This window comes from Calidris pugnax, unplaced genomic scaffold (genome assembly GCF_001431845.1).
Source record: "Calidris pugnax isolate Ruff unplaced genomic scaffold, ASM143184v1 scaffold95, whole genome shotgun sequence".
Classification (NCBI taxonomy): domain Eukaryota; kingdom Metazoa; phylum Chordata; class Aves; order Charadriiformes; family Scolopacidae; genus Calidris; species Calidris pugnax.
Genome location: NW_015090885.1, coordinates 7,907,348 through 7,924,418, shown reverse-complemented (window position 1 = coordinate 7,924,418; position 17,071 = coordinate 7,907,348).

The window sequence follows — 17,071 nt, the reverse complement described above, 5'->3', positions numbered from 1 at the left end:
GTAGTATAAAGGATTTGACCAAGATGCCTGTGGTAGAACCAAGGTTTGAACATGCAACAAAGTCCAGTCTTCTCTGGTGCAATAAGCCCATCAACATGACAGCATCGCTGTTTTTAAACCTACATAATTCTTAAAATGCCACTGCTTCTGTTTACTCAAGCATATCCAAGAAACCTGTTTTTACCCCTTACCTAACACTCTCATCCATATGGGGAAGCATAGAGTTGACACATGAGGGTTATAAAGATGAACTTATCAAATTGCATCCAAGAAGCAACATTAGGGAGGACCTTTGAAGTGTCCTCTCCTCTTGGAATTGGAGACAGATGCCAAGACCTGTCCAATTATGAGTGTCTCAGTGTGAACTCTCTGACACAAGGCAAGGCAGACACCTGAGACACTTTTTCCTCATAGCAGTCGGATCTTGAAGTCCTTAATGTTGCGTGTTAGAAAACTAGTACTTCTGACTTCAAAATTGGTACTACCTGTCCATTGATTTGTGGGTGGTGTGCAGCTACACAATTCTTTATGAAATCAATACTACTTATAGCATCACCCACTGTGTTTTGTGCAAACCATGGTTTACAAATTCCTTAAACTCTAGACCTACTCAGCAATTCATCTTCTGAATGACAAATGCATGGGTAACTTTGACATGTTTCTTTGATTTTGACAGGTTTGCTGGTGTTCCAGTGGCGCTTGTAAATATAAGTACAGGGAATGTCTCCCAGATCAATAGACCCTGTCAAAATAGGGGTAAAAAAAACCACCTTAATTCATCCATTATCCTGGATATACAGGAATAGTCCAGGGAGATAATGAGATCATCAGGTCAGGAACCTTAAACTGAGAAGGCAGGAAAAAAAATCCGTCAATCATGAGCAAAGACATATTACCTTCTTTTTTCTCTTATCCTGTACTTAAACCATTCTTAGTTTCATCCAGGTTGATTCTCAGTCTCAGAGGTCTCATCTGCTGCATTAATGTAGCAAGTGTCTCTTCATGAGCAAATCCACTAAAATTTAACTAAATATAAAGGATTGTACTCAACAGAGAGTCTAGAGTATGTTGTGCTATATGTGTAGTTATAATCATACACAAAGGATTTTCGCATGGTTAGTGAAAATGAAAAATAAAGATGAATGTTGGCACCCCAAAGATATTTTGTTTCATGCATATGTGAGTTCTTATAAAGTCTCATTATGTCTTTATCCAGACAGAAGTGCAATGAATTATTCTTTCATGCTGTTGGGCTTAGACTTTTTAGTTACCTTCTTCTTGCCCCCAGCCTCCTCCCTCTGTGCATGACACAGTCACAGACAAGTCTGCAAGGTCAGATACTACAAAAAGGTAGCAAATATTAAATATATATCAAGTATTAAATATTTACTCAACATGCCAGAATATTTACTCAATGCCAGAAGCAGGTTGCCTGTCTGCTTACTCTCTATAGGTAATCTGCAGTCAAACTGATCTGAATAACTGAATCTTTCTGAAGCTTTCCAAAACTTTGCTCACCAGTTCCCCAGCTTTGTAAGCACCTTCTTTGAGGGCAAAGAGAAATGCTCTTGTTTAAATATCCTACAACCATGTGTTTAAGTTAACCTGTATGGCTTTGCCCTGGGAGCTCTACCAGTCTCTTAATGAGTCTCAACTGAGAAGCATAGGCATGAGATGGCAGGTACCTTGTGAGCCGTACCTGGCTATTTGCATGTTTATAGCATCTCTCAGCAAACAGTTGAGTCCACACACTCGTTCAGCACATGCTATCATGTCATCCAGGGATGCTCAAACTTTGTGTTTTGAGGGTGAGAATAGACGTTTGGAGCAGGTTGGGCTTCAGGTTCCAGCCAGTGAGGGGTGGTACATTTATCATGTTTTGTATATTCCTTTATCAATATTATTGTTGTTGTTTTCCTCTTTTCTTTGCTGTTCTGTTAAACTGCCTTTATCTCAATCCACAAGTTTTGCCGTCTTTTTCCGATTCCACCCCCATCCCGCTGCTGGTAGTGGTGGGGGATGTGAGCGACAACCACGTGGTTCTTTATTGCCACCCAGGGCTAAACCATGAAACCTGTAACAGGGCTGGACCAGGCAGTTGCTGACAGTGCAGATGGAACCTTCCTTCCCCCTTTACAGGTCACAATGTGTTTATATGATCATAATGAACTCATCACTCACGACTGCGGTAGGGTGAGTAGGGGGTGACATGTAATTATTTTCTCCCCAAAAGAGCTCTTGCAAACAGGAGCTTTGTTGAGAAAGAAAGCTCTTTGGTTGCAAACCAGAGGTGCCAGCAGCCGGCCTGCTCCCTGTGCACAGGGGAACAGACACAGCCACAGTGAATTCCCAGATCTTATTCTGCCTGCCAGCTTCAGTCCAGATTTATTTGGATTAAGTTTCACCGGCAAGGAATGAAATAACACTACTCAAGAACAAACCTATCCATTCTTATGAGTAATTCCAGCTGTCCTGACAAAACTACAGGGTTATGCTATGAAATCAACACTTATTTTATTCCTATTCATAGCCACATCAGTTAGAAATCTCCTCCTAACATGGTTCTCATTCAAAAGCAACAGACTGAGATCCGGAAAATCTAGGGCTTTCAGAAACCACCACGGTTGTTCTGCTGCAGTCTTCCCCAAAGTGCATGCTACCTATAAACTGCAGTTGCAGTTGTAATTCATGGAATCTGTCTGTATTGAAAATAAATTACCACAGCAAGCTCTTAATATTTTTTGGAAACATATTTCCTGCCTAGTGTTCTTTAGGGCATCTTAGCTTTCCACTTTGTGGCATTAGAGAAGGATCTACAGAGAAGCTGTCAGGATACTTTGCAGACTGTGAAATATGATGGACAACACAATTATGGAACTTACCAATGCCTTGGAAACAGAAGCAACATGAGATTTTCTCTTTAATGAATTATATCTATGCAAAAAAATATTAAAATAGTTTTAAACTATTCTTGTACTGAAAATGCTAGGCTTGACGTTTTATAAAAACTCAGAGGAAAGTTCAGTGGGTTTAGAAGTTAATGGATGCAGTGTCATTCATTAAGTCTAATTGCCCATCTTTAGTTAATAAAAGATATTTAATTTGGCGACTAACCCCTCTCTCGGGTATTTTGGAGGGACAGGGGGACTTTCAACTTCATATTGAGCCTGTTCCTAGATTATACTTAACAGGTATTAGCATTCTGGTATTTCTTTTTTCTCACATTCATGACACTGGAAGGGGAAGTTACACCTACAAGAAAACTTAATGAGATTTTCTGGCAGCGGCAAGATTTCAGGGATGGTGACAAGCATCTCTATACTGTTATCAGCATCCTATTGCTTGTGAAGAGTTGGGGGGAAGAAACAAAGCCACAGCCTGATCACACAAATAAGCCTTCTGCATCCAAAAAAGCGAAAAGGAACACTTACCTACAATAGGAAATTATATTCAGCCCAGCTCTCCTGGTAGTCCTGCAAAATTTGAATGCTACTCACCTCCTACACTTGCCTTTGAAGTGTCCTAATACTGGCCTGCAGATCCCTACAGGGATACGGTCCTAAAATTAAATGTATGCCCATCAAGGCATCAGTAATGACTTTGTGATTTATTCAGAGGGCACTAAAATGGACTAAAGGACACACCAGAAGGCTTTGCTGACATTCAATGAGACCTAGACAGGCTAGAGAGTTGGGCGGTGAGGAAACTGATGAAATTCAAAAAGGACAAGTGTATGGTCCTGCACCTAGGGAAGAAGAACCCCACACACTGGTACAGGCAAGGGGCTGGCCTGTTGGAGAGCAGCAGACCTTAGACTCCTGGAAGAAAATGAGTTGAACATGAGGCAGCAATGTGCCCTGGTGGCCAAGAAAGCCAATAGTCTCCTGAGATGCATTAAAAAGAGCATGGCCAGCAGGTCAAGGAAGGTCATCTTCCCCCTCTACTCTGACCTGGTGAGGCCACATCTGGAGTACTGTGTCCAGTTTTGGTCTCCGCAGTTCAAGGAGGACAGGGAACTACTAGAGAGTCCAGTGGAGGGCCACAAAAATGACCAAGGGAATGGAGCAGGTCTCTTATGAGAAGAGCCTGAGATATCCAGGTCTATTTAGCCTGGAGAAGAGAAGACTTAGAGGAATCTTATCAATGCTTACAAATATCTAAAGGGCAGGCATCAAGAGGATGGGGTCAGGCTCTTCTCTGTGGTGCCTGGCAACAGGACAAGGGGCAATGGACATAAGCTGGAACACAGGAAGTTCCATGTGAACATGCTGAAAAACTTCTTCACTTTGAGGGTGACAGAGCACGGGAACAGGCTGCCCAGAGAGATGGTGGAGTCTTCTTCTCTGGAGATATTCAAAACCCGCCTAGATGCATTCCCATCCAGCCTGCTGTAGGTGAACCTGCTTTGGCAGGGGGTGTGGACTAGATGATATCCAAAGGTCCTTTCCAATCCCTACAATTCTGTGATTCTGTGACACCGAGGAGCTCTTGCATGAAAGAAGTCCATACGCAAACTTAATACCTTTTTTAATATCCAGGCAAACAGGCATCATAAACATGATGGAAAGCAGTGGCGTTGAAAACAGTGAATTGACTGGCAGGCGGGTAAGTTAGTTTGTAATGGTTGGAGAGAATCAGACATCAATATCTTTACATCTTAGTTACAAATTACTGGCTGTCAGCTATTTGTTTTATGATTGCGATGTTTCAGTTGCTGTTGACAGCTGCTTGTTGCTCAAAATTGCATAGAAGTCTTTACATAAAATATGATATAACATTTTTTTCAAATAACTCCTTCTTTCTCTAGTAATATATTTATCTAAAGTTATATAGCAATCCATGTATTTTTGTTAACAATATTAGAAGTACATTTTAGCAGTGACATATTTGCTGAGCTATTCTCTTTTAGGAGGAGTTTAAGATTAGCAAAACAATCCTAACACATAATATTCCGCTAAAAACTACTTCCCATTTTGCTTTCCCTGTCTCATATTTCCTGTGGAAGCAATATCTTCTGAACAAACCACAGATATGGCAGTGTAATGCAACATGGCAGCACAATACCTGATAAGCAAGGTCTATTTTTAAATCCACTTTTGTCTTTACTCATTCATCCTGTTAGATGGACAGTGTGGGGTCTGAGGAACAGCTCCTCCTCTCCCATTTAACCAGGAGGCAGCAGATGCAGAGCTCCCATGCCCTGGCAGACAAGAAAATTTGGCAGCAGGTATGAGTGGTACCTCAAAATCGAACAGTGGTTATCAAGAAAAACAGGTGGTTTTTTTTGAACAACCGCTCCATCACCGCTGATCCTCCCCCCTCTCCTGAGCCCTGCCTTCCCTGTGGTCACTGTACGTGATCAAGCTGTGGACTAGCGAACAGTGTTTTTATCATGTCTCGATATCTATTTGAAATATCTGCTATAATCAATAAGTTCAATAGCACAGAAATAAAATGAGAATTGAAAGGGTTAGGCCGCTTACTACATAATGTGGCAACCGGTGTAAAACTGATGTAACATTTTCATGCCTGTCTCACTCCTAGGTAATTTATAATAGCCTCAAGTTCCAATATAAAAAGCACATAGCTGCAGGGAGACATGTCAACTTCCCTTACACAGGCTGTCATTCCCTTGGAAACATAATAATTAAGATGTCTGGTGTAACTGCTTCTGCCAGAAATATTTTTAGATTTCAGCCCATTGCAGGAAACTCAGAATTTAAGGGGAAAATTATTAAATGCTGCATGACAAACTAAAGAAGGTATTCCTACTGTCAGGAGAAACACAGAAACAGACACTCACCCAAAATTCCTTGCTGATAATGTGAAAAGTATCTTATCCAGATAATATATAAATTATAACAAAAGAAAATAAATATAACAACAATAATAAAGGTGACTATTAACCTGCCAAGGAACAAGGGCAGCTGAAACAGAATTGAAACGATTCTTAGTGATAGGAGAGATCCCCATCAGCTTAGATATTTTCACAGGTCTGGAGGTGCTGGGGTAACCCACCAGCTGCCTCTCCAATGACCTACGTATCGGCCAAAACATGTTGGTTGCTGAAGCTGATGAGTAGCTCAAGGGCATGTGTTCTCACAACGGAGGAGTCAGAGGTTCTTACCTCTCTGTGAAGGGGCCACAAGAGACAAAGCAAATGGAGTGAAACAGTTGCATGGTATTTAGTGTACTGCTAGGCTGTCAGAAATAGCTAATTCTCATTTAGCATTAATCAGTGAAATAAGACTCAATTAAACGAATTGTAACCAGGATTAACAAGTGACATTAATTTGCCGGTTAGGAAAGGAATATTTTTCTACCCTGTTAGACATTCATCATGTAGGTTTCCATCTGTGGAGCTATTGAAAGAGAGAGGTCTGCTTGTGTTCTGTTCCTAGGCTTTCCTCTTTAAATATCACCACTGAAAGGCTCCTAAATTATAAGGGCCTGTATTCTAACATACATTAAAAGCCAGAGAAGAAATGTGACTGCTCAGTGTGGAGGAAAGACCCCATAGCTGCAAATGCACAAGCATTACCTGCTTGTGAAGCTGATCAGACAAAGCATTGAGCAAGCAAGGATCTTGCAGGAATCACAAATTTTTTGAATCAATTGGACTGCATTATATGAATTGCTATGGGCTGTTACTCATGGGGTTTGGTGGATGAATAGGGCTAGGACCTGGAGTGGCCAAAGAAACAAGTGTATCCATTGTTATAAATAAATAAATAAATAAAATTGGAGAACAAAAGGTTAAGAAAGGAGAAAGGAGAGAAAAACTGGTAATGTTTTCAGATTGAATGATCCTAACTCCATATCTTTCCAGAAAGGTGAACACTGACCTCCAACCAAAGCTAAGTATTAGTGCTAAGTGGAACAAAACTATTAATTTGTATGCCTTGCATAGGCAGTACCATTTATGTACATCATTATAATGTTTGTCCTTCTTGCAAGAGCATGATACTGTTAACTCACGTTCACCTGATAATTGTGCTTTTTTCTGCAAAATTGACTCCTAGTCATTCTCCAGCCTGTATTGTTACAGGTAATCATTGCAATGTTTTCTGCCTTGAGCTGTCTTTATTGTACTATGCATTGCTTGGTAACTTCAGCAAAGTTACCCTGAATAGTTTACTCCACTGTGTTTGCAAGATCCCTAGCTAAATGTCACCTACATATTTGATAAGTATATTCCATATCATGTTACTTAAGTCACTAATGAGAATTTCAAGGCATATTAAGATCTGTTGAACCTCACTCCATGCATCCTCCCATTTTGACAGCAAACCTCAATGATTCTCTCATTTTGGAGTTCCAAATACTTTCAAAAATAGCTTACATTTTTTTCTTTTTGATTATATCTCCCTATTTTGTATATAAGAATGTCATCTGAGACAACCTTAGCAGGTTTCTGACATCTATTTCTTCTCCCTTCTCCCCTTTCCAATGAGTTATGATTCTGTCCTAGAGGGAAATTAAGTTGGTTTCTAGTGACTCTTTTCTTGATAAATGAATATGGGTTGTTATCTTCTTGTTGTCTTCTGGATGTCAACAAATATTTTGTTGAACCATGAATTTCAGTGTATTTCCGGGAAAGATAGGTCAATCAGTTTAACCTTTCTGCCTTAACTCAGTCATCTTTTCTCATATGAAAAATAGCTGCATTTTCCTTTTTTTGTTTTTCACTTTTTTCAATGAAAGAATTGCCTGCAAAACCCAATCCTATTTTTTAAATAGTTATTTCAAGTTTTAAGCCATTATCTGAAAGTTGCCAGTACTTTACTTGCATTCAGTACCCTAAAGTGTTTTTCTGTGAAAAAAATAATATTTTATCATGAACATTATTGATCTGGGATGATATAAGTACCATGAAATTTTCTAAATTATTTTTGAAAAATTAAGTAAGTGAATCATTTATTTTAAAAAAAACCACACTTTTTTTTTTTTTTTTGGGTTGTTCTTCTGTGTTAAATATTCACAAGAGAGGTAATAGGATACAAATACCTGGAATATAAGTGCTTTGTTTCCTTTGATTGAAGTTTGGTGACATGTAGAAATAAGCTCATGACCCCATCACAGTTGTTAACTTGGGTATAACCACATCATAACTTCATCAACACAGCTCATGCATTTTACAGCTCTCAGGAAGGCCACAAGGACAATTGTCTTAAGGAGGATGGCAGTCATTCACTGTTTAAGGAGCTACTTTGAGGACAGCAACACAGATGCAGGGAGATGCTGCTGCTATCCATGATTATTTTTTTTAAAAAAAACCACCTTTTTTTTTTTTTTTTGAGTTGTTCTTCTGTGTTAAATATTCACAAGAGAGGTAATAGGATACAAATACCTGGAATATAAGTGCTTTGTTTCCTTTGATTGAAGTTTGGTGACATGTAGAAATAAGCTCATGACCCCATCACAGTTGTTAACTTGGGTATAACCACATCATAACTTCATCAACACAGCTCATGCATTTTACAGCTCTCAGGAAGGCCACAAGGACAATTGTCTTAAGGAGGATGGCAGTCATTCACTGTTTAAGGAGCTACTTTGAGGACAGCAACACAGATGCAGGGAGATGCTGCTGCTATCCATGCTGTGCTTTGTTTCTGTTTGTCTTGTAAATGTGACTTGGTAAATTTGCAAGTCCTGAAAATCTACGTAATAGACTGGGCCACAGTCAGGCCAGAACGTAAAATAACTGTGACAGTCTCTTATGAGTTAGTCCTCACTAAAGCCAGACAAGTGTGAGGATACACTTTAGTCAATTAGCACCAGTTACAGTAAAAAGAAATGCTTAGGAAAGACAATACTTGATAGGTTTGATGTTTTCAATTTAGTTGATCCTGAAAATATTCATCCTAGGACATTTAGAGAACTGACTGAAGCACTCTCAAAACTATTAACAGTTATCATAAATAGCTTGTGAAAACGGAATCTTTTGTATCTCAAATTCCTATGTCACAAGAAATTTCCATATGAAGGATCCAAATATTTTATCCCACCATCAGAAGGAAACCTAACAGAAAAGGGTGATTCATATGCTCAGACTACTAAAAAATGTCTTAGCTTTTAAACTGTTGACCCTGAAGTGTGGATCAGCCCCTGCAGGGTTGCGGAGCCCTGTGGAATTGCATCTGGACACAAAGATCTACCCAGAAAAATCCTTATTATAAGTAACCTGAAATACTTCTAAGGACTGGAGACCTTTGGATGAGATGATGATAAAAACTTTCTCCTGCAACCTGGGATTCAAAGAGCTCTCCATCTTGCAAGACAGAAGAAGAAAGAATTTCATTAAGTAGACACCAAATTTTATTAGATTAATATAATGTTATGTACCTTCTCCGGTACATATCTCCATAATTAAAACATCCCTTTCAAAGTGACTGATACATTCAGTTTATTTTTATCCTCAATCTCTCCATCCATGAATGATTTTTGATTTAACCTTCTGTACTCCCATCTGCCTTTATATGATTATTCCAACTGAAAAATTCAATTCTCTGAGCTGTCCATAAATAAATATTTTGTTGGCTGTGTTCTGCAGCTGCCACAAGCTACTGAACAACAGAAATTAATCTTGTAGCTGTAATAATTCTATCTTCAACTATCTTGCAATTAATTTGTTCAGTTCTAACTACTGGAAGGAATTCCCCAAACTTTATAATTTAAAGCTAAATATATACTAAATTATTTTTATCTAAAGTTTTGCTTCAACCATATATTCTTCCACACTGTTTTCTTACAATTCTAGAGCTTGCTTAGTTTGTTAGGGATCTGACCTTGCCACTTTGAATTCATGTCCAAAATTGTAGTAATTCCCACAGTATCCAGTCTTTTTTTCCCCCATGAATCCTTCTAGTTATATCAGAGATTCCCAGTACTGTGAATAATGAATGAATAATTTAAGACTCAATTTCTTAATCTGTTGCATTCATTCATTTTACAATGACTTTGATGAGAAATGAAGGCACTAACTATCTTGCAGGAATGAACATATCAGCTGTGATTTTTTAAAAGACTGGTTCTCTGAAAAAAAAACCTAGATAGAATTCAAAGTAGTAATTGAAAATGAAAGCTATGGGCATACAGATATTAATTAAAACCCTTTTCTTCCTAACCCCAGCAGGTTAAACTGGGGCTTAAAACTGTAGCTGCAGTTTAACACAAAATCCCCTGAGTTTCACTGTGATAAATTTCATTTTCACCATCTCAACAGTAAAACACTAAGGTATGTGAGGACAGTATCTGCCACGTAAACATTTTTCCACTCATTTTCAATCCTTGAGAAAATATATTACAAAATATATTTTCAAAATCTTTTGTATATCTCTTAGAATTCTCTAGCTTTATTCAAAAAAATCACCTGTATATCTTCCAATAGAGGCACTTTTTTGTTCTGTTGTCTTGATCATTAAAGTAATTTTTAATGGAAAGCATAGGATTTCTCAATATATCATTAATAATTCCTGTTTCAAGCATAAAATCTCTTAGAAGTTCTTGTTTTAATACTTTTCTTTGGAGTTTCACATAAAAGAGGCCAATTTACAGCAGTTACTATGCATAAATGCTGGAGGTGAGACTTATTGGAATCCAACATTTTTGAGTTCTTCAATTAAAACAGTGGTTTTTATATTAACAGCAATTTTATTTTATTTCTTACCTTTGTCTATACAGGCCTGAATTTAACTAAGGAAAGTTAGAGAGGGTAAAATAATTTTTGCAGGGGAAAAAAAACATACAACGTAAATTTGAAACATAAAGGAGTAGGCGATTCTACCCCATAATATACAGACATAACAAGTCCAGTTTCATGTAGCTTATAAATGTAAACTCTTTTCTAAAAAAGTAATATGGTGTTTCAAATCCCTTTATACACACACAAATAATAGATATCTAATAGTTAATGCATATCACACAATCTCTTCAATGTATTTGAAAGGTGAAAAAGAAATGAGGACCAGCAGTTACTTATATAAAAACCTTGCCAACAGCAAATATTTGAAGCAGCTATCAATAAGACAAAAATAAGCAGCCATGGTTCTATGAAAGGAACCTATTTCTTTCCCATGTAACAGCATTTAATCACAGTAGCGCTAAGTAGGAAAGCCAAAGAGCAGCTGGAACTGCAGAGAGAAGGGGTGAGGTTTCCACTCCCAGCCCTACTGGGGGAAAAAAAAAAAAAGAAAGTCATTTTAAGTGCTAAGAGCTGGTGGAAGGACTGGTGCATAATTCTAGCTGTGACAGGACCGGATCTCTGCTGGGAAACAACTCAAGGAAAAACAGCCTTTAGGGTACCCAAATAATTCTCCCCGACAAATTTCATGTTCAGTGTTGATTTTGTTAATGTCTCACATTTAGTTGCCCTCATGAGGGCCAGCAGATCTCAAAAGTTCTTGGCTTTGGCATAAGAACTGTATAATCAGCAATGATTGTAGGGACTGAATCAAGTGTGCCTACACGACAGAATTTGTGTGATTACACTTTATTAGTTAAAGGAAGCTTTCTTGCCTGGAGTACTAACTTCTAGGAAAAGAAAGACAACAATCATAAAGTGAACATAGAGCTAAAGATAGTAATTGACAATAATATTGTACTCTGACACAGAAAATTAAAGAAAGCACTGAGTCTCCTCTCACATGGGGCAATAAAGACAACAACCCAGTATTTACCAATACTGTTGGTATGATTTCACTGATGGATAATTGGTGACTGTCTTTAGCTCTCCTGAACTTGGCCTGGATTTAGAAAATATGTGCAGTACCTTAATCTGCTTAATGAGACTGTGGTACCTGTCTCTAGTGATATTCTGGATATACTCTGCTTCCAGCTGTCCAAAAATCTTTGTCACTTTTTTATTTCATTTTTACCTTCCTCAAAATGTCCCTTTTGCTACAGATAAACATTACCCAAAGTTAATAGTTCATTTCTCGTACTAAATAGGAAACTATTCTGATGGGTAAGAAGAAGAGAGCGTTTAGCAACTGATACTAGAATTAAGTAGAATCACTTAAGCAAGAAAAATATAGTGACTACACTCTCCCTGTTCATAGAAGTCTCAGAGACTTTTCCATTATCTGTGTTCCTCCAGACCTCTTCTATGAACAACAGTTAGGCAAACAATATGAATGTTATCCAGCTCATAAGTGAAGCAGATTTTTATCTGCTAGAAAAGTCATTTGCAGTTTCTTAGTCAGGCACTTCTGGATAAACATGAAGTACTATGTGATCTGGTGAAAGTAACTAGGAAAACAAGGCCTGCTGTCAGATTAAAATTCCTTATATAGGGTTCCTTACAGGCAGTGCAAAAAAAATTGGAACCTATAAACTGAAAGAAGGTTGAATGCTGCTGCTCTAAAATGTTCTTCTCTTCCTCCAAGCAGCACACTTTGAGCTTTGTCGTTACTTGTGTAACGATGTTTGCTCTCTCTAAGCTGTGAGGTAAATCACTGTGACAAGGCAACTACTCAGAACTTTGTTTGCTAAACATCAAAACCAGATTCAAATCAACTTTGATTCAAATCAACTATGATTCCAGTTTCATCATAATAATTTCCTTGAAAATTCCCAGATCTGCCCTTCCCATTCCATTACTACAACCAAAACCCTCAGAATGATTCTCAACATTTTGACAAATATAATATTTTCCTTTCTAGCACAGTTGCAAATCTGCATTCAAAATACCCATTGCATTAAATTATTTTACTTTTAATGTTCCTCATGGACTACTAAAAGCCATCACCTCTCTCGCACTATCAACCCATCATCTCTCTCTGTTGTTCTTTTGCAAATTCTTCAACAAATCTTTACTAACTTGGAATATGACATCATGAGAGAATCCATGTCTGCATTTTTTTAATGCAGTTAATCTCTATGCCACATTATTTAAAAAAAAAAAAAAAAACCAAAAAAACCCCAACAAATTAGAAAAAGGTTCAACTGGAAAAAATCATATTTATGTGTTACTTTGTATTTAAGTGTACTTTATATTGTAATACATATTGATGTATTACCTTGTACTGCTTAAAGAAATATCAATGTCAGAAGCTCATCCTGTGAAGGTGCAGGTTTTTTTCAGTAAAACATAAACAAACTTTTCACTTTGGTAACACTATGCCTGATATGCTTACCTAAAATAAAATATTTGCAAGCAAAAGTGTGCCATGTTTCAAAAAGCTTAACCCAAACTTTGAAACTGTTTGGGAGAAGAAATTCTTGAAAGATTGTTTCTTGTTGTTTATTTCCACTTTTTCCATGTTCTTCTCACTACTAACTACTCTGACAGTGAAATAAATGAGGCACTGCCTGTAATGGACATGCTGTTATACCCAGCAAAATGGATGCAAAATCTGGACTTGTACCTAATCCTAATACACATGCTCAAAGCAGAAAAAACAGCAAATACAGTGGTGATGGAGTGGCACCACTGTACCTCTTTTAGTGTCCATTTCTCTTGAACAATTGATAGATAGCATAGATTTCGGACCAAAGAATTATCTTACATTAATTGTTTTCCAAAAAAAAAATTAAAATATTGAACTTGCCTTAACCCTTCCTTAAATGTATCCTCACATATATATATTTAAAAGCAGGAAGGAAAGGAATTTCTATAATAAGGATAATAATATTCTCACATATTTTTATTAGCTTCTAGAATGAAAAATAACAGCACTTTCAAAGGTTTAGCCAAAGTGATACTTTCAATTATATATAAAGTATGTATCCATTCCTTCCAGAATTTGCAGGGATGCATTGTTAAAAAAGGCCTACCAGAATTTGGAGTGAGCTAACTCGTCTCTGAGCACAAAGCACTGTAAAGTTAATGTGTTTTCTAGTTCAATTTAAGATGTCCCAAGTGATAAGACTTTCCCCATTTCTCCTTGAGAGTTTATTCTAACAAGTCTTGCTGCTGTAACATCATGTTTTGCAATCAAACTATACTCTAACTTTCTAAATTATGCAAATATGTATTTGCTCAGCTAATGCCTGGTTATAGAAAGTACAGACATTTATTTGCATTTCAGAGCTAATAAAATATCACGAAGTTCCAATTTTAATTAATTTAACTTAGTCTCCATGGTAATCCCAAAGGAAACAAGAGGGGAAACAGAGTGTTTTGTCCCTTTTAAAAATAAATAATGACAGATAGATAGACAGACAGATAGATAGAGATGATGTATCACTAGAGAAAATCAGAAGCCACTGTTATAGTGACTATACTGTTAAAGGCAATAGTTTCAATTATGAGATAGACTGCTGTGAAAAAAGCAGATGCCTTGTCAATATATCTTCAAAAGCCTTCCTAGCAGTTTTCCCATCAGTGTTTCACATTGTCCTACTTGGATCGATTTCCACCACCTGCAGAACTCTCTCACTGATAGATTTCATTACTTAAATTCAACAAGGGGTAACAATTTGTCTATTTTGAGCAGATGGATTTACCAGCATGTATAGTTTCATCATGAGAGGAAATAGAAACACTGAAAAGGCAGGTGCCAGGCACGTGTTGTTTTTACATAATAAATTCTGGCTTTATTTTTCTGGATGTTTTGGATACTTTGGAAAATGAATATAATTATTCTCAAGTCCAGTGAAAAAGCTGGAATAAACCTACCTGCTCAGAACTAATTGGTATTCAAGTTTATAATTACTGGCTTTGTCGAATAGATCTATTCTGCTTATTTTGCTTTATTAGGACTGTCACTCCTTTTAAATTTTAACACTGTGTTTAAATCAACCTGTCTTTAGTAATTTACATGAGTTACACAATTACACAGGTAGCAATTAGAGTAGCTTGTGCATCAAATGCAACTCTTGATACAACTGTGGATCTGTACGTTCAGTTCATTAGGTAATTATCATTGTTAGAGTAATGATAAATGGACATATTATTTAAAGGATTTTTTTTCTATATAATGACTGCTATTTCAAAAAGTGTATTTTAAATAAGACCTATATCCATTTAGGTCTACTTTAATAATAGAAAGACCTATATGGAAAAATAGCTCAGTTCAGTTAAGTCACTTATAAGTTTGTCAAATTTTCTGATCCTCATATGAATTATTCAGACAATGTATATTCAGTTTTGTACACAGCACATACATTTTCCTCCACTACATCATTAGATGGGATTGTATTTTTTCAATGTGAAATGTAGTTGACTTGTCTAAAAGTATATATATAAAGTGGAGACTTTCAAGCTCTTATTTTCCATAAATACTTCTGGAAGCACTAGCACAGCATACAGTAGCATATAGCAGACATGTGTGACCAAGAAAACAAACATATTCAGCTTGTTTCAAGAGAGCAGAAGCCAAGAGCTCTCAGCTCTGCCCTCCTGCTGCCTCAGTATCCCCCTCAAGGCTGCGAAAGGAAACCCTGGGTCTAAGACAATGGACACAATGTGCACAGGTTACTCCTGTGGTTAAAGCATTGTTAATGTGGCACACAGTCCATCCTGCCAGCTTGTCAATAAGCTAAGTATACGTGACAGGAAGAGCATAGCTATAATTTTATTTTTTTCAAAAGCATGTTGCAAACCCAGATCTAATTAATGACCGTGAAAAGTCTCCCATGCTCATTCGTAGTAGGATCCATACATTCCCAAGGATACATTTGACCTCTGGAATAGCCTTAACCAGAGACTGTAGATAGCCAGAAACATGCCCACACGTACCATGACTGAGATGTACCTGTCCTTCCCCTCATGATTGTTGTTCTCCTGGGGACTAATTTTTTTTAACTTGGCCTTCAAAGAAAGCAATCAAGTACAGGATCAGACATGCATGTCAATGGGCAAGGCCTGAGAAGGGTGCAGGGCTGGCAGCAGCTGTGCTGTGGATAGAGGGGTTTGCACAGGTCAGTAGATATCCCTGAGCCAGGTGGCTCAAAATTCACACAGCATTGCCACAGGTGCCTGGGTACAGGAGAAAATATTCTGGAAAATTTATGTCTCTGGGATATTCAAGCGTTTCCAGATTTTCCTGTCCTATTTCCCACTGTATTGTACCTACACGTGAAAGGGAGATGACTACACAGAACTTTACTTTTTGGGCTCTCTAGAAAACTTTTCTGAAGAAATAAGCAAGTCCTTAAGCTTTTAACACCACTTGCCTCTTAGATTATAGACCTTGCAGGAGAATTCATAGTCTTGGACACAAAGCATGAGATTCAGCTCATTTGATTTTACATATCAGTAGTTGAATGCATTCACATGTGGGTTTTATAATTGATATACAGTTTCTTCCAGACCAACGCATATCTGACTTATTTCTGTTATTTTAGATGCCAAAGGTGTTTGCTGGGTGTTTTGATGAATCCCACAAGTGCTCACAGTAGAAGAGTATGGGCCAATATGCAGGATTCCCGAGGCCAAACACATCTCCTACTTCCTTGGTAGTCACCAAGGACGAATACAGCACTGTGGAAGTCCTGTATCACTGCATTTTATGCCCTCAAAAGAGATCAAGGTCAAGAAACATCTTCCTGATATGGCAAGTAGGGTTTAGATGCGAACTAGATGCCAAACTGCTCAGCCCTATGAACATTAAAGTCCTTTCATGTAGGCACCCAAGATGAAGAGATTTACAGGATTAGACTGGTGACTTCCTTTTTCTTTATCCTAATTTTAGCCCGAACACAAAGTACTCTTCATTTAGCAAGTGAAATAAGCAATGGCAGAAGTGTGTTGCAGCAGCAAAGACCACACAGTCAATCACCTGAGGTATTTATCCGCAGCCCATGGGTTTTGCAGTCCTCAGTGAAGTGTAGCTGGCTCAGCAATGCTTTTGTTTGTATCAAATTTGAGGCAAACCCCAGTTACAGCGTGAGCCTATGTAGGCTAATTATGACCAGCTTCCCCTTGTGGGTACAGCTTTCAATCTCTCACAATAGTACATATTCTGGCCCCACAGCTTAGCATCTGATTTTAAGATTACCTACTTTGCAAAGAATATGATGAAAACAAATTAATATCTTACTGAGAATAGCTCATGTTCTTTTCTGAACCAAACATAAGTACCATATTCAGGCATTCTAATTTAAGAGACAGGAATATAAATTAATC